Source organism: Oryzias latipes (assembly GCF_053564925.1).
Source record: "Oryzias latipes strain Hd-rR chromosome 1 unlocalized genomic scaffold, Olatipes_Hd-rR_3.1 chr1_Y".
Classification (NCBI taxonomy): Eukaryota; Metazoa; Chordata; class Actinopteri; order Beloniformes; family Adrianichthyidae; genus Oryzias; species Oryzias latipes.
The window spans coordinates 6,711,436-6,732,343 of record NW_027616335.1 but is presented as its reverse complement, the minus strand read 5'-3'; the positions used below and the strand labels follow the sequence as shown (position 1 = coordinate 6,732,343).

General features: G+C 40.1%; 3 long non-coding RNA genes across 3 annotated transcripts; 2 read left to right on the top strand and 1 right to left on the bottom strand.

Annotated features, from left to right (window-relative positions):
* Window positions 1-3,552: 3,552 nt before the first annotated feature.
* LOC110014086 (uncharacterized) lies at window positions 3,553-4,585 on the top strand. The gene is made up of 3 exons (XR_013654318.1): window positions 3,553-3,689; window positions 3,757-3,844; window positions 3,922-4,585. It is a non-coding gene; the product is annotated as an uncharacterized LOC110014086 (long non-coding RNA).
* A 351-nt stretch (window positions 4,586-4,936) lies between these two features.
* LOC105358236 (uncharacterized) lies at window positions 4,937-7,591 on the top strand. Its single transcript, XR_002874921.2, has 4 exons — window positions 4,937-6,634; window positions 6,764-6,864; window positions 6,942-7,063; window positions 7,174-7,591. It is a non-coding gene; the product is annotated as an uncharacterized LOC105358236 (long non-coding RNA).
* An 805-nt stretch (window positions 7,592-8,396) lies between these two features.
* Window positions 8,397-20,665, bottom strand: LOC111948946 (uncharacterized). Its single transcript, XR_013654317.1, has 6 exons — window positions 20,269-20,665; window positions 15,439-15,482; window positions 11,078-11,289; window positions 9,439-10,628; window positions 9,298-9,358; window positions 8,397-8,555 (listed from the first exon to the last, which is right to left on the bottom strand). It is a non-coding gene; the product is annotated as an uncharacterized LOC111948946 (long non-coding RNA).
* Window positions 20,666-20,908: the final 243 nt, after the last annotated feature.

The following is a 20,908-nucleotide window of genomic DNA, read 5'->3' as shown; positions in this document are numbered from 1 at the left end:
CTGATATTCCAAGAAGTTATTTATTCCATGTTTGTCTTGAAGTTCCTGGGGAGTTATGAATCTTCTATCAATAATTACGTGCTCTAGTTGTTTTATGCCCCCTGCTTGCCAAGCTGGGAAGTGAATCATTTTTTTGTTAATAAGGATGTCCGGGTTGTTCCAGATGGGTGTCATTTTGCACGGTTGAATTGATGATTTTGATATTTTGAGAAATTCCCACCAGGCTATTAAAGTGGCATTTATATTAATGCTTTTGAAACAATCCTGTTTTTTAACTGTTTGGCTAATAAATGGTAGCTGTGACAGGTTGATCTGAAGTTTTTAGACTAATTCTTGCAGGTTTGTTGTTCCATAGAAAGCTTGATATGGATGAGTCTAATGTTTTGAACCATTTTAATGGCGGTTGTGTGGGAATCATTGAGAAGAGATAATTAACTTTGGGTAAGATTTTCATTTTAACCGTGGCTACCTTGCCCATAAGGGACAGAGGCAGGTTGGTCCAGCGTGTTAGATCGTCCTGTATGCTTTTCAGTAATGGGGTGTGGTTTAGCTGCACCAGTTCTGATAGTTTGGGGGAAAAGTAGATACCCAGATATTTGATATTTCCTGTTTTAACTAGAATTGGGAGTCTTTGTTCCATATTCCTGTTGAGTGGTAATAAAACAGACTTATTCCAATTAATGGAATAGTCTGATATGGAGGAGAATTCATTTATGATCATTGCTGTTTCATTTACAGAATGTAAATTCCTTAAAAACAGTAATATGTCATCCGCATAAAGACTAATTTTATGATGGCTGTGTTTGGTTTTTATTCCTATAATGCTCTCATTCTGTCTTATTGCTGCAGCTAAAGGCTCAATGAATATAGCAAAAAGAGAAGGAGAGAGTGGGCAGCCCTGTCTGGTTCCTCTTCCAAGAAAAAACCCGTTTGAAGTCTGTTTATTAGTTCTAACTGATGCATTGGGGTTGTGATATAATATTTTGATCCAATTGATGAATGCTTCTCCAAAACCAAACTTATGGAGGGCAGCAATAAGGAACTTCCAATTTACTCTGTCAAAGGCTTTTTCAGCATCCAGCGATAGTACCGTCATTTCCTGGTTTTCAATGGTGGCAAAGTCTATTATATTAACTAGTCTACGGACATTATCATCCGAGTGTCTGCCTTTGATGAATCCAGTTTGGTCGAAGTGAATTATGTGAGGAGTGATTTTTTCTATTCTCTGTGCTAGTGCTTTGCAGATAATTTTTACATCTGCATTGATTTAAGAAATAGGGCGATAGCTTGAAGGACAAGTGGGATCTTTGTCTGGTTTTAGAAGAAGAATTATGTTGGCTGAGTTCATGTTAGGTGGCATTGATTGGCTCTCATTAATAGATGTGACCGTTTTATAAAATGTTGGTGCCAGTTGTTCCCAGAATTCTTTATAAAACTCAGCAGGAAAGCCGTCAGGCCCTGGTGCTTTACCATTGGGCATAAGTAACAGAGCTTCATGAAGTTCAGACAGCGAGAGCGGGGAGTGTAAGTTTGTGATTTGATCCTCATTTAGCCTGGGTAGGTTTACATTATTAAGAAATGAGTCAATACTTTGCTCTGACGGATTGATCTGCGGTGTGTACAAGTTTTTATAAAAGTTTTCAAATGCGTTATTAATCTTGACCGGGTCATGAGTGACATTTCCTGTTTGGTCCGTGATAGAGGTGATTGTTGATTTTCTCTATTAATTTTAAGCTGATTAGCCAGAAATTTGCCAGATTTATTAGAGTTTTCAAATCTTTCAAGTCGTAGCCTTTGTATTTGAAATTGTGTTCGTTTATTAATGATGTCATATAACTTCAGCTTTAAATTTTTCAGATCTCCCAGAATGTGTTCCTGTGCAGAAGCGGCATAAGCAGTCTCCAGGGTTTTGATTTTATTTTCTAATTCTAATAAATCTACTTTCTCTTTGCGTTTTTTATGCGTTGAATAAGAAATGATTTTCCCTCTCATGACTGCCTTTGCTGTTTCCCAAAGAATGCACGGTGGGATGTCTGGAGTATTGTTGAATTCTAAGAAGGTTGCCCACTCTTTTTTAAAGTATTCAAGAAATTCCTGGTCCTTTAACAGAGACGTATTAAACCTCCAGGTTGTACCAGAGGGTGTGGATTTTTCCCTAGAAATGTTTACAGAGACTGGTGCATGATCACTGATAATAATTGGATGGATATTGGAGCTTTGAATATTTTTTAAAAGAGAGTTACTGATTAATAAATAGTCTAAACGGGAGTGTGAGTGGTGAACTGGAGAGAAAAAGGTGAACCCTTTAGTGTTTGGGTGACATGAGCGCCACACGTCGCAGAGACCCAAATCATTCATGTACTGCTTTAGAATACTTGCAGACTGCCATGTACGCTGATTTGCTGCTGTGCTGAGTCTGTCAAGTTCAGGGTCCAAAACCAGGTTGACGTCTCCTCCTATAATGATTGTGGAGTCAGAGTGAACTGAGAGTGAGGTGAAGAATCTGTGAAAGAAGGAAGAGTCGTCAACATTAGGGCCATAAACACTCGCTATACAAAAGTCCTTATTCTGAATGGATATATTAATGATTACAAATCTGCCTTCTGGGTCAGTAACTGTATCCTTATGAGTAAAATTAAGATTTTTATTAATTAAAACAGCAACTCCTCGTTGTTTGGAGTTGTAACTGGCAGAGTATATAACTGGAAATTGTAAGCAGCACATAAGGCGATTCAAAGAATTCGATAAATGGGTCTCCTGCAGTAGAGCTATATCTGCTTTTAGACCATGATGCTCAATTGTCTGAGGATGAGCCTGTACTTGGTGATGTCTCATCTTTTGTGCAAGTTCAATGTTCGGGGTAAGGCTCTGAGCTGAGGAAATCCTCAGGATTGAGTGAAGGTGCTGATCAGTGAGACGGCTCCTGTGTGATGTTTTGTTTAGTTTCATCAAAGAGTCGTTCACACAGGTATGTGCCGCCAAACATAGAGAGCATCTGAGCAGATTGGATGCGCAGCTCGGCCATTGTGTCGGGGATGAATGATGAAGCCGAGGTCCGCTTGCTGCGCTGCAGTGAGTTTGCGGGTTACGGATTATGGCGATTCAATAGGGGTAGTGGGGGGAGTGTGCTACCTGCCTACTTTTCACAAGGGACGTGTGGCAAGTGATGTGATGAGGGAGGGTTTCACCATAGACGTCTACAACACACCCAGTGCGTAGGTTTTTTTTGAGGTGGGGTTACTCATATTTGTTGGATGGAAATCCTGCCCACAATTAAATTGAGTTCATCCAATGAGTTATTTTTTTGAGTCTGTGAGGCCAGACAAAATGTATTAACTCCCTAATACATGCACATGGAAACTTGTAAAAGGCATAAGAAGACTGCAATCACTGTATAAATTCTCTAATTCAATTAAATATTTGTTTTTATTTAGCGCAAATTCGAACTACAGACGTCTCAATGGGCTTCATGCCGGTAATAGTAAGGAAAACATACAATGAAAAAGGGATCATGAATACAAAGAATGTGTGGCAGGATTAATTGGCTCAGGTGCTGTAGGGCAGATGATTACTAGCAGTGGCCTCATGGGGCGCTATAAAAGGCAAAGAAGCCTTCACTTGGCCAGGGGCAGCATTTGGCCATTGGAACCGCCCACTTCCTGTTTGCACACCTCCGGTTAGCCTCACAGGTAAAGTAGCGGTGGTAGGCTAATGACAGGAGTTTGTTCGCTTCCTCTTACTGACACGCTCTTTCAGCTCCGGATGAGACCTGCAGGCACAGATATTGAGAAAAATACAGCCTCTGCAATTGAGTGTGCCTCCCAGGTGACGAACAGTCTGTCTGGTAAGCTGGCGAGGGTCAAGTCCTGCGTTTGCCTTAAGCTGTTTGTTTTATTTTGGTAATGTTTGTTGTTCTTGCAGCGCCGGGACTTTCTGACGCTCCCACCTGCTGAACAGCTGCTGCTTTTTATATATTGAATTTTAGAATTATTTTAAGGAACTGTCACCGCTCGTGATCAGAATCCCTGCGGACTCCTGACCAGAGTTCTGCCGGGCCCAGGTGCTCCTCAGCTGCCTCTGTCTGAGCCTGAGCAACGGAGGACTAAACGGGGCATCACGCCTGAATCCTCCACCACCAACAAGAATAAAAGCTCGGCCGCACTCCGTCCATTGAGCAGCACCCAGGGGCGGACTCACTCTCTCACGAGAGTGTCTTTTATTTTGTTTTTAGCATTTTTATACAATTCTTTTAGTACTGTGTTTTAGTTGTGCATTTTATGTGTAATCCACCTTTGTTTCCCCCCTCCCTCAGTGCTGAGGACTCAGGTGCCAGCCCTGAGTTTTAGGTGGAGGCTATCCCCCCAGTTTGGAGTGACGTGTCCTTGGGTGAAGGGTTCACAAGTGTGTGTGTGAGTGTGGTCTGCATCACGTGAGTGGGTTGAAATTTTATCTTTGTTCTCTGGGAGCCTCCACCTCCCTTAAGTCTTCTGGTCCTCAGCATATTGAATCTGTTTGTGCATGTCTTTTAAACGGGTCCATTTTTAATTGGTTTTAACGGTTTGTAATAAAACAATTTTAATCTTGATACCTCCGTCTCCTGCCTGTTTGTGTGCATCTGCCAAAAGAAAAATAAATTCCCTCAGGACCACAAATGCATTAGGATAATACTAAACTTTAACAAAAAAGACTAAAGTGATATTCCTGCCCTTAGACCCCCCCCCCCCCCTTCACTGTAAGGAAAAACTCCTTAAAAACCGGTAGGTGGCAAAATTGCACATGGAAACTTGTAAAACCAAAGAAGACGGGCTCAATGTGGGCGGGGTTAACATTCCACAGCGTGTTCACATTCCTCAGCGTTTCAGCATTCCACTATGTTGTGCAATTCTGCAGGCTGCAGCCAGGGGTAGTTGGGTTCATCTGGGGGTTTCGGGGGAAGTGGGGTGGGGGTGCCCATATAACGCTGCGTTCACTGGCTTTTCAAAATGCGCACTTCATGTCAATTGGGGCAAATTGAAGGCTTAAAAGCCTGTTTACTTTAGATAATATATCCTATCCAATTAAAACTTTATTGAGAATTACTACAGGAAACAGTGAAACGTTTTTAACAGATAAATTAGAGCACTTCAAATATATGAGATACGTCAACATTGACAGTTAAAGAAAAAAATAATATAGATGCTAATATTTTATAAACTCAAAATAATTGTTTCATCTCATTTATCATATTTATAGTTTTTATCACACACCATTAGACTCGTAGTGTAAATTAAAATGCAAAAGAATATTAAATTAATAAAGCTCAAAATCAATTTAAAGAACTCTTTGGTCCGTCCCTGAACTCAACATTTTTCCGGTTTGTCACATGTCAAAGTCTGATCGCCGCAACACGGAACGAGAACCTATACACGGGTCCCTAGAAATGTAAATAAAAGTAATTAATAAATCGCAACGTACCTTTTTACGAGATTTTCCACAGGAAAAAAAGAGTCGGTCACGTGACTGGCGTCAGCCCGCATATATGAATGGAAAAGATCAGACGCTTTAAGATCCTTTGAGGAAAAGTTGAACGTAACAACTTCATGTCTGCAATATTATGAAAATAAAGGGGATATATACTGCTAGAAATGTTTTCAAAAATAAATTAGTTCACATTCACTCATAGCATTTTCTGCGGAAAAAAGAGAAACATATTAGTCACGTGACCCATGCGCACGTCTGCAGATATGAATGAAAGTTAACGTGTTTCTCCAACGTAAAAAGTTGAACGAAACAAGCAAACTACAAACTATGACCAAAGTGAAAGCATATTTTAAAAGAAAATTGTATATTTCTCACTAGAAATGTTGTCAAAATAAAAATTAGTCCTCAAAATATCTTGTTTTATGGGATATTCCACCGAAAAATGAACGAGCATCCACCATGTTTTTTGTTCACGGCAGGCAAAACCTCCAAAGTCACGTGATCCTGAGAAGGCTCGTAGAAAATGAATAGAAAAATGAAATGTATCCGCCTCACAGTTTAGGGGGCGTTTTTGTAAAACTCTCACGCATTTCCATGTGGACAAATGTAGCTACTACACATTTTAGGATGAGACCGGGTTGCCCTGCGTTGTCTGAAATCAAGTCTGCTTTTCCAAAGGCAGATCTTTCTGCTAAAAAGGAGAAATATGCTTCTGTAATTACATCTCTTGTGACGGAATTCAACCAGCGTTTTCAAGATTTTTCTGTCATTGAAAAACAAATCAAGTAGTTCTCGACCCCCTTCCTGGTGGATGCAGAAGAAGTGGAGGAGAGTCTGCAGTTAGAGCTGATTGAAATGCAATGTGATGATTCTCTGAAGAGTCAATATCAGCTTCTCTCCCTCCCTGACGTCTATCAGAGTTTGGATCATGCCAAGTTTCCTCTGATGAGACGCCACGGAAAAAGAATGATCAGCCTGTTCGGCTCAACATACATATGTGAACAAACATTTTCTCTGTTAAATAAGAACAAAAGCAGACTGAGGTCCAGAATGACAGATAGCCATCTCTGTGAAGTCCTTCGTATCTCAACCACCAACCCGACATCCCAGCCATCCTTCAATCCAAAGCACAGCATCACTGCTTCCACTGAGAGGAATGTTCTCCACATTATTGGTGAGTTAGAAATACACACAGTAGTCATGTGTCAATATGTCACCTCTTGTGACCTTTGCACAGAACCAGAACTTGTTGTGCATATTTATCACTGCAGGAATGTCTGTAATGAAGGTTTTTTGTCCACAGCTGAAATACATAGACAGAGCTGCAGAAAGAAGGGGGAAATATGGCGTCACTGAACCTCTTGCACCAAAAAGGAAATTCTATCAAGCTTCAGCTCCAGTTGTGTAAGTTAAAACTGGCGAGTGTCACTGTGAGCATCATCTGAGAGCTTTGATCTCATCCTGTCATTTCTAATCAACAGAAACTACGAACAGCCCACAAAAGATGGCTTGACGAGCAACAATATTGGGAGTAAAATGTTACAGCTGGCAGGAAGGCAGGGGTTTGGGGCGCCACCAACAGGGCATCATGACTTCCATCGCGGTGAGTCCACACACGCCGTCCATTCAAGCCTCCTTCACTATTTTCCTCGCGTAATTGGCAGCGTCACACTGCCTGTCTCTCCTAATAATGGCCTTCACGTCTCCCCACAGGCTTCATAGAGCAAAGGGCACAGGCTTAGGAAGTAAAGGAAGTTCCTATGAGCTGTCTCCGTCTGACACAAGGATGAAGCTCTTTAAATTATGTGTGTTTAATGTTAAAATTGTCCTCGTTGGTCTGCTCATAAACCCGTTCTGAGTGAATGTTTCATTTTGACGTTCATTTGTTTTATGAGGCACAGATCAGCATCACTGCTCCCACTGAGAGCAATGTTCTTCACATTATAGGTGAGTTAGAAATACACAGTAATCATGTGTCAATATGTCACCTCTTGTGTGCGGCCCGGACCTTTGCTCAATTTTCTGTATTTGGCACTCACCAAAAAAACTTTGGACACCGCTGGTCTACAATTTGTATTTGTCAAATTGCACGTGTCTTTTGTCATTTGTTTTTAAAGTTGTCTTCAACCCATCCATGTATGTTTGTGATTTACATATTTGATTTGTCAGGCTCTTTCACGTCCGTCACGCCTACAGGCATAAAGACAGGAAAATCCGTAAAGAAAGAGAAAGAATTTGAGTAATGTGGCTTAAATTCATTGAGAGGCATCACACTTTTAAATGTTGCTAATTTTCATGGGAGCTGTGTAGAAGTTAATGACAATATAAACAGCATATTTTCAGAACCCAAAAGGATTTGTTTCACGCAAATAGTTTTGACATTTAAATGAGTTAGATTATCCTACATTACCCATAATGCCTATCGCCCGGAAGAAGCAGTGGACGGTTCCAGATACAAACATCCCTGAATATTAGCGGACTGAGTTAGACTGGGTGGCTGTTGGTCGTTCCTAAGTTCCAGAGTTCCTTGAACGCATCATGCAGAGAGGGGTTGGCTCTCAGTTAGTCGTTCAGCGTTCTGGAGAGATTGAGAGTTGCTGCATGTTGTACGCCGTTGGTTACGGCCTACAGTAGCCAAAATAAAAACCATAAAAAGGATTTAGTCTCCGTGCCCAAGTCCTGAAAAACAGGCCCACACCATAATTCCTTCTCCACCAAAATTTCTCACTCTGGAATACACAGAGCTCCTGAGAGCGGCCCATTCTTTCACAGGTGTTTGTAAAAACAGTCTGCATGCCAAAGTGTTTGATTTTATGCACCTGTGGCTGGACAAAGTGATTAGAAAACTGATTCTGATCATTTGGATGGCTAGGCCAATACTTTTGGTAATATAGTGTAGGCACTAATGGAAAAAGAGGATACGCCTAAAACAAATGTCCTTTAACATTTAGGATCCATTTATTTAACTCTGAAGTTTTCCATCAAACATCTGTGGTTTTCTGCTGCTGAGGAGTCTTCCAGGAACTTCTCCTGCTCCATCTCTTCCTTCTTTTCTGCAGGACTCATCTCACCGTTGGTCATCTTGTCAGTAGAGTCTGAAACAATCACCACTTCAGTCTAGATGAAATGTCATTTCACAATTCCAACTACCACAGAAAGAAAAGCATGTGATAACACATGCAGCACTCCAGACTTCCATTCAATTGAAGGATTTTACACCAATTAGCTAAACTTTGAACCCAAAAACAAAGACCTTTGACTAAACTATGGACCCGTGTTGGAAAAACTGAATTCCAGCAAGGATGTGGCTGGAAATCTTTGAACCGCCTCTGTCTGCAAACCACAGAGACCTTCTGATCTCCCCTGGAAGAGGACAGGAAACTGCATGAGGCGCTTTAAGGTTTCTGGTCTTTGGCTGTTTTAGATGTGACTTACTGCTCATTATTGATTTGTCACTAAAGAACATCCTTTTTTCTATAAAAACATTTTCATCCAAAGTTTGTTTTAGGCACAAATAAACTTCTAAAAAAACATTTGTTTGATGAAATGTCACAATTTCTTTCACTTTGGTGTTCTGCATTGTTTTGTTAATTAAAAACAGACATTTTTTTCTAATTGTATTTGAATGTAACAAAAAGAAAACAGTAAATCTATATTTTGTACCTACTGCGTTTTCTATGACTTGCTCAGCTTTCTTCAGCGCCCCTTTCTTTGCTTCCTCGTATTGCCGCTGTTCAGCTAAAGACTTGTTGAGCATTGGCTGAAAACTATTGTGCTGTGCACTTCAATGGGCCTTTTTAACACTGGGAAGATGTCAGCATTGCACATCACACTTACCAGACGGACTGACAGGACTTGCAGGGGCTTCATCTTTTTCATTTTCTTGGTCTGAGTCACTCTAGAAAGTAGTTAACATTCTCCTTAGAAAGATATTCTAACTCTTTCATACTGACAAAAGTAAAAATGTTCATGACCAACCCTTTTCTTTCTTCCTCTCTTGGCTTTTGAAACATCTGTTGATTCTTTCTGAGATGATCCCTGAAAATGGAGATGATTAAATTGTCTTCTTACAGTCTGCTTTGCAGCTAACCCCGCTGCATTTATAACTGGCCACCTGGATCAGGTGAGCTCAGTCAGGCAGAAACTGGGAACACTCAATCCAGCTAACCAGCAATGGCCTCAGAGACTTCTGCCATAGTGATGGGTTTCCCTAGAACTTCAGCATCCTCGTCAGCGACACGTGGAAAGTTAATTGTATCGGGCGCAAGATCTGGGGATTGTGGACACTCAGATGCATAAAGAGGCCAGTAGAACTTTGCAAATACCGTTGCCAAGGGCCCAATACCCCCTACCAGGGATGTCCCTTACGGACAGTTGGTTGTTGATTTTGTGTTGTGTAAAAGATTTTTAAAATTTTTTAAATTTTTAAAATTCACAGGGGGCCATGAATCCGGATTAGGCGGGCCTCGGCTCTCGGCACTGTTTATAATGACCCAGGATTGAGCGGCTCTGCAGAGATCTGCGGGTTGCTGTGAGCTGCACGTGCAGGTTCTTTCTGGAATTGAATTTTTTTTATAAATAAAAGCTTTAATTTTCTCTATCTTCAACTTGTTCTGAAAAAGGAAAAAAAGTTAACAGAATGATCTAAGAGCTAGAACACAGAAATACAATAAATCTACTTGAATAAACTAGAGAAATTAATAAAGAATAACATTCTTTTACTTAATGATTTGCATTGGAACACACAAAAAACAACCTGCTGTAAACAAAATAAATAGGAACATTTTCAGGAACAAGCTTTTGGAATAAAGAAAAATCAAACTATAACGTAATATATAAATAAGCAAGCTACATAAAATACAACATTACTAATTTGAATAAATAAGATTTTTAAAATTTTCTTCAAAATTTACCTAATGGAGAAAAAACTATGAAATGCAAAATGAAAAAAATAAAAAAACACATCAGCAACACTCTTTGTTCTCTTCTCTATTCATTGTACTATATTATATAAACTAATTAAAAGATAACATTTTATTGTTCTAAGTCATATCAAACAAAAATGACTTAGAACATTTTTCTTTAACCACCCCCCCAAATCCGGTCACAGGGGGCCATGAATCCAGATTAGGCGATCTGACGAGCACCAGAAGCCTCACCAGGAGAACCTGACAACAGAATAAAAACATTTGACTTCACTAGGAAAAACTGCAAACAATCTGTGTATAAAATTGTTATAAGAAAATGACGTGAAATTTTAAACTTTGTGCCTATACTAAGCATTTACATAAGTCAGTGTGCTAGATGGAAAACAAACAGTTTAATGATGATTACTCTAAAAAGGCTAAATTGCAAGTGTCTGTTTTTATTTGAAATCAATTTTAAAAGAGTGTTTGTAACTATAAATTGTACTTTGAAAAAATATATATTGTGGAGAAATGCGGTGTGTCGAATGTGGAAAGGATGCACTGATGAAAAGCATTTTAATTGAGAAACACTCAAAAAGTATTGAAACTTAATACAGTATACTGAGTATGTTATAACGAATGCATCGTTCTTAAAATGTACTTTGGTTAAAGACAAACATCATGTTTTGGAGCAAAGACTTAGAACTCACCCTATTTGCCGCAGCCTGCCTCTGGTCCTCCCTGGCTCGATTCGTGGCACTTTGCCACTGCAGTGGCGGTCTCTGCGCCGCTGGCCTTTGAGCCGCTGGGCTCTGCCCCACGGGCCCTGGCCCGCGGGCTCCTCCGCCGCCGGCCTCTCCGCTGCCGGCCCATCCGCTGCCGGCCTCACCGCCGCCGCCCCCTGCCCCGGTGACTTTTGCATCTGGTAATTCAGGAGACAAACGTAAAATGGTTAACGTTGAAGTAGCTAAAAGCTGAGCGGTTTGTTAGCTTCAATTTTATTTTACAATGGACAAAGACAATAAAGCATATTATGGACGTTTTTCTGTTCCATCAGATTCTGAATTATTTTAACCTTTGAATATTTATTCTGAATTGCGGGTAGTTCAGCAGGTCTTTGCTTTTCAGGAATGTTTTGACGTGTTCCAAACAGACTCGCAACAGACTCCAACATTTTTGAAAATGCTCCAGGGAGCCACTAGGGCAGCGCTAAAGAGCCGCATGCGGCTCCTAAGCCGCAGGTTGCCGACCCCTGGTCTAGTGGGTCTAGATCAGTGTTTTTCAACCTTTTTTGAGCCACGGCACACTTTAACCCTGACAAAAATCCCGCGGCACACCAGCATCCAAAAAAAAAAAAAGCAGAAATTCATGGTCTGTATTGATCGACAGCCCCCCCGCGCAATCTCACGTGGATTTTTGTGATAATTGTGGCAGAAAAAGCAGGAAATTGCGGCTGTTTTTTTCTAAGAGATGAACCACCAGCTAAAGACGAGCTCTAGCTGGTATTTTTGTTAGAACTGAGCGACTATCAGCAGAATTAAGAACAAGGAAGTGAAGACTTTAACCACTTCTGATTGGTCAGACTGAGGACATGTGATTAAGCCTCCAAGAATGATTGGCGAAGACAGTTAAAGGGGCGGGACTTTTCCTTACACATTTATAGCTGCAGCTAAAACGCGGTACCGTGATTCTTATCAAAATGTCTTTAATAGAATTAAATAAACACAAAGAAAAAGTAATTTTAAGATCTTTTATATTCCTAACTACTCAGTGTTTTATCAGGGCCTGTTTGGATGGACAAAGAGCTGATTTCCTGGAGATGGAAAATATTTTTAGATCAGTTAATGAGGGCAATTTCTCCACGGCGCACTTGACCATCTCCCACGGCACACTAGTGTGCCGCGGCACACTGGTTGAAAAACACTGGTCTAGATGACCCAACTCCCAATGTTAAAGTGCCTATAGGATAGCACTAGGGTTAAATGTTTAGGTCTGTCGTGATTTTGGACTACGATTAGCATTGTTATGTTTTTGTTCATATACTAACCTTTTTTCTGTGATGTTCTGGATCACATGTACATGTTTAAGTGTTCCATTTAAAACACAATTTTTGAAATTTCCTACAAAAGACTTTTAATGAAATACTCTATTTACTGAATCACTGTTTATAATGACCCAGGATTGAGCGGCTCTGCAGAGATCTGCGGGTTGCTGTGAGCTGCACGTGCAGGTTCTTTCTGTAATTGAATTTTTTTTACAAATAAAAGCTTTAATTTTCTCTATCTTCAACTTGTTCTGAAAAAGGAAAAAAAGTTAACAGAATGATCTAAGAGCTAGAACACAGAAATACAATAAATCTACTTGAATAAACTAGAGAAATTAATAAAGAATAACATTCTTTTACTTAATGATTTGCATTGGAACACACAAAAAACAACCTGCTGTAAACAAAATGAATAGGAACATTTTCAGGAACAAGCTTTTGGAATAAAAAAAATCAAACTATAACGTAATATATAAATAAGCAAGCTACATAAAATACAACATTACTAATTTGAATAAATAAGAACAAAAATAATGTGTTAAGACCATAATTTAAAAAAATAAAGAACCAAACAAAGTGTGTAAATGTGTAAAAATAAGCCTACTAATAATTACAAATAACTCAAACAAGAAAGGAAAAACAAGAAAAACTATTATGTTTGAATAAAAAACAAAAGCTTAGTGAATGTATAATAAAAAATGGCAAACATGAACAAACAAATGTTACAAACTGTGCAAAATATAAATACAATGAAAGCGTTTAAGCTGCTGCCTGGTCTGCAAATTGCAGCCTCGTCGTGACGTGTCCTGGTCTTTATTCCTGTAAAATAAGGGAAATAATTAAAGCCTCAGACAATAGTTAAAATGGTGATTTGAACAGCAGTATATTACTGACCTTGTTTATATTTTGTGGTCGTCCTGCAGGAACAAGATTGCGTCCACTGTACCAGGTTTCAGTGAAGTTCTCCGCTGATCTATTGTACGGCCAGCTGCGCTAAAAACTCGCTCACTGCTGCTGCTGCTTGCGGGTATGCACAACACGGATCTTGCTAACTTGGCAAATTTCGGGTATATACTCGAGTTTATTCTCCACCAGCCAAGCAAATCTCGGTGAACAGCCATGGCGTGCTTTTGACTAATGTACAAGTTAACCTCATCTTGAACAGGAGCATCATCGTCATCATCCATATTTTCCCACTCACTGAAAAAAGAAGCCCTTTTTCGTTTTGCTGCAGGTGGAGAAAGGGGGCTGAACGTGTGCGCCTCGTCCTCCTCGTTTTCAAAAGTAGTGGTGGCTTCTCCTCTTTCATCTTCTTCTTCTTCCAGGAGTGTTTGGACATGTGCATGCTCCTCTAACACTTCTGTCGGTGTCATCATTCTAAGTTTGTTGAAGTTAGGCCACAGGAATAGTGCAACTTTGTGCAACATATGTATTTTGACTTTTTGATTCAAAAGTTCAGAATGCCTGTGGCGCACAAACGCCTGCTGAGGATTATCTGCAGAACTGGGTTGACAGTGCTTTTTTAACCTCTCATTCCAGAGGCAAACTAGATTCAGTGTGGTATATTTATCTCCTTCCAGTTCTCGTTGTGCTTCATAGAAAGGATCTAGAAAGGTGATCAAAAAATCCAATAAATCTGGTGCAATGTTGTCCATGCGCACCTCCTCTGCGCGTGACTGCAGCTTCTCATACAAATCATTGTATATCTCGCGCACAGACTTGAGCATCAAGTAAACGGTGCTGAATCTGGTTTCAACCATCTGAAGCACTGTTTTTGATAGTTGTGCTACCAGACCAGATTGCTTGATAAAACGGACGACACTCTTGGCTGCACTAATTGTTTCTCCGATGTCTGGGGCATCTGCAGACAGTGCGTCCTTGTCCAGGCCATGCCGAACTACAGTGTTGATTACATGATCAAGGCACGAGAGGCGCTTGTAAGGCTCCAAAGCTTTCACGATGTTACTGCCCGGATTTGTAACCCATACTTCCAAACCAAATCTATTTACCAGCAGCCGGACCAGTTCTCTTCTTATATTCTTCCCCATTTTGGCGTCTTCTGCTGGAAATACAGCAGTGGTGAAGGTTCTTCCAACCAAGCTGAAGTCCGTTTCAGTAAAATGACAAGTTATTGCAATATAACTCATCTTTCTATAATCATCTGTCCACATATTGATACTCATGGCGATGTCCCAGCCACCTGCCAGAGCATTCTTTACCCACTCAATTAACAAGCTCCTTTTCACCTCAGCCTTCTTGGCGCACGCCTTTGACACTGTGGTGTAATGGGGGAGGACCGAGTCGACAGGTACGCGCCCAAAAGTTGACCCAACATTGATCAATTCTTGGGCCAGACTTTTGAAACCTTCGCCACTGACTACGGAAAATGGTCTAAGGTTCTGACAGCAAAAGTCCACGCACTTGTCTGTGATGGCCTGCTTAGCGCGAAGAGGGGCGGTCCTTGGGACAAATGATAATATAGATGTTTGACGTTGATGATCATCACTTTTGCCAGTATAGCTCCTTAAATGCCTGCTCAACATCAAGGTGCCAGTCTTTTTGGTCTCATATGAAAGCAAAGCACCACATTGACTACATTCAGCGAAGCCAACACAAGTTTCTGTATCATTTTCAACTATATATTTGAAGCTTTTCCACACTTTACTCTTACCGGCGGTGAGTGTTTGCCTTTTCAGTTCCCCTGTCTTACCTCTAGGAAAAAGTATTGAACCCTGACGTCACATCGTTATCATGATGTGATTGGCTGGATATTGGTGTGTTCTTAGATCGACTAGTTCTAGTGAAACAAGGAAAGCGACGTCTTCTCCCTCAAATTTTTTTTTACATTGAATTTCGGGGTCATCAAAATGTTAGGGTTAAAAAACATTCAGAATGAGAATTCAAAGGTTTAAAATAAATTCCGAATCTGATGGAACAGAAAAAAATCCATAGCATATCTATCTATCACTCTAACTATACTTTCCATCCATACACCAAAAAAAATGTAATACTGAAAAAATATCTCACCTTTCCTCAACTTGAGGGGATGCTGCTTATGGTTCTGTTAGTTTCTGGGGGGGGGGGGGGAGACAAACAGCCGTTATAATAGATGTGACTTCCTATTGAAGCGATTCTGTAGCATAAATAAAAATCAAAGTCAAAACCAGAAATGCTTTTTCATTTTCAAAACAAAGCTGCATTTTTTTGACTCAAAAATAAAATGAAAAAGCAATCCACCAAAATGCTTTTTCATTTCCTTCCTCAACACAGTTTATTCTGTCACTTAATTAAAATGAAAATGGTATTTGACATTTCATTTTCAAGACGTTATCTTGTAAATGTGTAGCATAATTCAATTAGAAATGTCTAATTTGATGATTAAAATGGATTAACAGAATGCTTTTTCATTTTCAAAATGTAGCTGCATCAAATGCCTCAAAATTAATATTAAAAAGCAATATTTCAAAATGCTTTTTCATTTTATACTTAAAACCGCTTATTCTGTGTCATAATTAAAACGAAAAAGCAAAGAGGGGATTGCATTTGCATTTTCACATCCACCCTGATGTAATTCCCACATATTTACAAATTTATTTACAGCTTCGTGCAGTCTGAAGAGCAGTGAAATACACCTGAGTCACTATTTGTCCGACTGTACTTTGTATTTTTTATTATCATTTTAAATTTTCTCCTGTTTAATTCAATTACTCTCGGGTCGCGGTGGGCGGGGCTAATCTCCGCGATTTGAAGCCTTCTGTTCACATCGATGATTAAAATTATTATTTGAGAGTACAGTACAGAAGGCAGGGCTCCAGACTGCGACCATTTTGTCGCATTTTGCGACCAAAATTTGAGAGTGTGCGACCAGTAAATTTGCAACCCCCCCCCCACCCTCCGTATTTTTTATACATTTAACGTGGAAACGGCACGTCAATGATCAATGAAATAATCAATGAGACGAGAGCACACACTCGCGTAAGTGGCTAAAATGCGTGTAGGGGGAGGGGCATATAGATAATCGAGCACACGTAAACATCTGTGGGAATGAAACGGAGACAAACATCATCACAACCTGTGGGTGCATCTGAGCTATGAGCAAGCGAACTATTGATTCATTCTTCCGACCTGCGGCTAGTGTACCAGTGCCAGAGTCTACAGCAGGGGTCTCAAACTCGCGGCCCGCGGGCTATTTGTGGCCCCCACCTTGAAATGAAAGTTTAATTTTAATGCGTCCTGCCAGTTTGTATGATTGAATGACACCTTTTCATTAGCCGCAATTACATGGGCAGAATATCTTGATCGGATCAATGGTCGGGTTAAAATTCACCCGTGCACATGAGCACAGAAAACCTTTTTCTGATTAGAACAAACGTTCCCATGGCTCACACTTTCTTTCGGAATGAATAATTTGGAAATAAGCAGTAGTGTAAAATCACCCGGATGCGGAAATAGGTCCCGTTGTAAACAAACCGCTGCCACAGACATTTATACAGCAGCTCGGTAACATACGAGACGATCTTCCAAACGTGCTTTTATTAATATTATGAATATTATGAAGTGCCTGTTCGCTCATCGTTATATTCAATCTGTGTGGTTAGTGCTTTTTTGTGGAAGAATTAAGATGGACGAAAGCTTAGGACAGGCTCACAAGGGCTAACAACTTGATTAGCCCGATGGACACAAAATCCAGGACCGTGCGAGAAACGCAGCAATCTGCAGCTTTGTAAGGACTGAGCGACATTTATTTCTGCTCTGAAAAGTTCACACAGACCGCCCCAAAGCCACTCTGTGAGCTAGCGGCCCGAGCTCTGTTCGAACACGGTTCCTCCTGAGTCCTGCAGCCGCTAACCCAGAGCGGCGGGACGGCTCGCAGTCTGAATTATCCCACACATAACAAAACAACAAAACGCACACGTAAAACCCCCCCACACACACACAAAATTATTAATCCAGCTGCTCTGCTCACTCGGGTGCCAGTGGACCGAGTGAGCGTCGGGGGGCACGAAGCGCTCCTCCTCCGACTCTCTCCCGTGAGGGGTGAAAGAGAGGGGAGAGCCAGCGGGGCGAGAGTGGAGCAGTGCTTTTCACAGCACCTCCGCAAAGCAGCTGCTCGGTCCCATACGCGCTCCAAAGCTTTCTCCCAGCGAAACACCATCTATGCATGACGTAACCCAGAGCAGAAGAGTCACACGATCGGAATGACCATTTACATGCTCCACGATCGGATAAACGATCGGTATAACCCACCTATCTCGATCGGAAAGAAATTCTGATCCGAATGAATCTGCTATAAATGTGTTTTTGCCATATGTTCAAATATCTCTTAGAAAATAACTGTTAGTTTTCAGTGAGTCATTTCACTTCTCATTGATAGTGTCCCACCTGGTGATGTCATATAATAAGTTTCAGAGGGATCTGAAAATGTGGAATGTGGAATTTCAAAATAAGACCATATTTGAAGCTATGGCAAAAACACATTTCATAGCAGATTTCAAATGGGTTTTATTTTGAAATTCCACATAAGATCTGTCTGTAACTTAGTTAATAACATCACCAGGTGGGATACTATCAGTGAGAAGTGAAATGATTCTCTGAAAACTTGCAGTTTTCTTTTTAGACATATGTGAACCTATGGCAAAAACACATTTATAGCAGATTTCAATTGGGTTTTATTTTGAAATTCCACATCAGATCCCTCTGAAACTTTTCTTGTGACATCACCAGGTAGGATACTATCAGTGAGAAGTGAAATGACCCTCTGAAAACTAGCAGTTTTCTTTTTAGACATATGTGAACCTATGGCAAAAACACATTTATAGCAGATTTCACTTGGGTTTTATTTTGAAATTCCACATCAGATCTGCCTGAAACTTTTTATGTGACATCACCAGGTAGGATACTATCAGTGAGAAGTGAAATGACTCTCTGAAACCTAGCAGTTTTCTTTTTAGACGCATGTGAACCTATGGCAAAAACACATTTATAGCAGATTTCAATTGGGTTTTATTTTGAAATTCCACATCAGATCTGTCTGAAACTTTTTTTGTGACATCACCAGGTAGGATACTATCAGTGAGAAGTGAAATGACTCTCTAGCAGTTTTCCTTTTAGACGTATGTCAACCTATGGCAAAAACACATTTATAGCAGGTTTTCAATTGGGTTTTATTTTGAAATTCCACATCAGATCCCTCTGAAACTTTTTTTGTGACATCACCAGGTGGGACACTATCAGTGAGAAGTGAAATGACTCTCTGAAAACTAGCAGTTTTACTTTTAGACATACGTGAACATATGGCAAAAACACATTTATAGCAGATTTTAATGGGGTTTTATTTTGAAATTCCACATCAGATCTGTCTGAAACTTATTTAATGACATCACCAGGTGGGACACTATCAGTGAGAAGTGAAATGACTCTCTGAAAACTAGCAGTTTTCTTTTTAGACATATGTGAACCTATGGCAAAAACACATTTATAGCAGATTTCACTTGGGTTTTATTTTGAAATTCCACATCAGATCTGCCTGAAACTTTTTATGTGACATCACCAGGTAGGATACTATCAGTGAGAAGTGAAATGACTCTCTGAAAACTAGCAGTTTTACTTTTAGACATACGTGAACATATGGCAAAAACACATTTATAGCAGATTTTAATGGGGTTTTATTTTAAAATTCCACATCAGATCTGTCTGAAACTTATTCAATGACATCACCAGGTGGGACACTATCAGTGAGAAGTGAAATCACTCTCTGAAAACTAGCAGTTTTACTTTTAGACATACGTGAACATATGGCAAAAACACATTTATAGCAGATTTCAATTGGGTTTAATTTTGAAATTTCAAATCAGATCCCTCTGAAGCTTATTTAATGACATCACCAGGTGGGACAGTATCAATGAAAAGTGAAACGACTCTGAAAACAAGCAGAATTTTTAGACCCACGTCAACATAAGTCCTCCTTAATTCAAGATTTGAATTGCGTTTTATTTTGAAATTTACTTATTCGACTTTTATATATATATATATATATATATATATATATATATATATATATATATATATATATATATATATATATATATATATATATATATATATACTGGGGGGGGGGTTATATACATATAAATGTAATGACAGTTCTTACACTATGTTTTTACTTTTAAAAAATATTACTTCTTGCTGTTACCGTAATGTACGGAAGAACGCGGCACACTGTTTTTAAGAGAGGGCTCACTTGATAGCATTTCGACGAGAGAAGGCTGGCTTTACACCAGTACTTCCACTTAGCTAGCTCACAGTAGGTGGAACGGTTTTGAAAGGCTGAGTAATGTCAATAGCAGTAGGTTCTCACATTTTCCTTTAAATTAGTCTCCACACAACGCGGGACTTAGCAAAAGGAAGTCCACTAAAGTGACGATGACCCCCCCCCCCACACACACACACACACACACACACAGACTTTGCTGGGGGGGGGGGGGGTAGTTCATCGTCACTTTAGTGGACCGCCGTGCGCGCGAGCGCCTACTGCCCCTCCATCGAGAGCAAACACCCACGACACAACTACTCACTCAGTCTTCTCTGCGCATTATTGGAATTCACAGAGTTTACCGCTGAATCTGCGTGCGGCGTCAAAGTACCACACACACCGAGCACACCTCCCCCTACCTGGCTGCCGTCGAGGGCTGCGGCCGGCAGGGGCAAAAGTGGCGAACTCCGCAGCCTTAACTATGCTATAACTATGCTGATAACTATGATAAAAGTGGTTACAAAGCTCTTCCATGAAAAATAACATTATTAAAAATTATGTCTCCCACTTCCTTAAACTATTTTTTTAGAGTAAATTCAACTTACCTTTTACAATTTACACCAGCCAGCAGGATCTCACAGCTTATACAAAATGGCTGCCTCCTAAATTTCTCCCACCTCCCAGAATGCTTCTTGACTGACGGGGTTTACTAATCCAAAATTAAGGGGCAAAGGTCTAAAAATGACTATTTGGGTCATTTTCACTATAAAGTGCCTTTGGTGTCCCCATAGTATAGTATAGGCTCTGCAGTGTTGTTTGTTCTGCTATGTGGTTTTGGTGTGAAAGAAGTGCACGGCTGTATATGTGAGTGTGGAAGCCAAGTCTGTTCTTTGAAGCAGCAGCTCTGCTGGAAACCTGACGGTGTCAACACAAGGCAGGGGTCTGGAGTAGGAGCCCAAACCTCTGGATTAGGATGTAATATTAATAAACACACAACTATTATAGTTAAATAATAAATCTAATACTATATTAGCATTAGGGTATAGTGTTGATAGATACATGAATACAACAGTTGTATAATGAATTTTATACTATATTGGCATTTTTGAGCTTGTCGTGATATGTATATAGATATGTAGATATGTATGTGATATGTAGATAATATAGAGGGAGAATTTGACAGAGAAACTCACAATGATGGTTGGGGCCCGCAGTGTTTTTCAACCTTTTTTGAGCCACGGCACA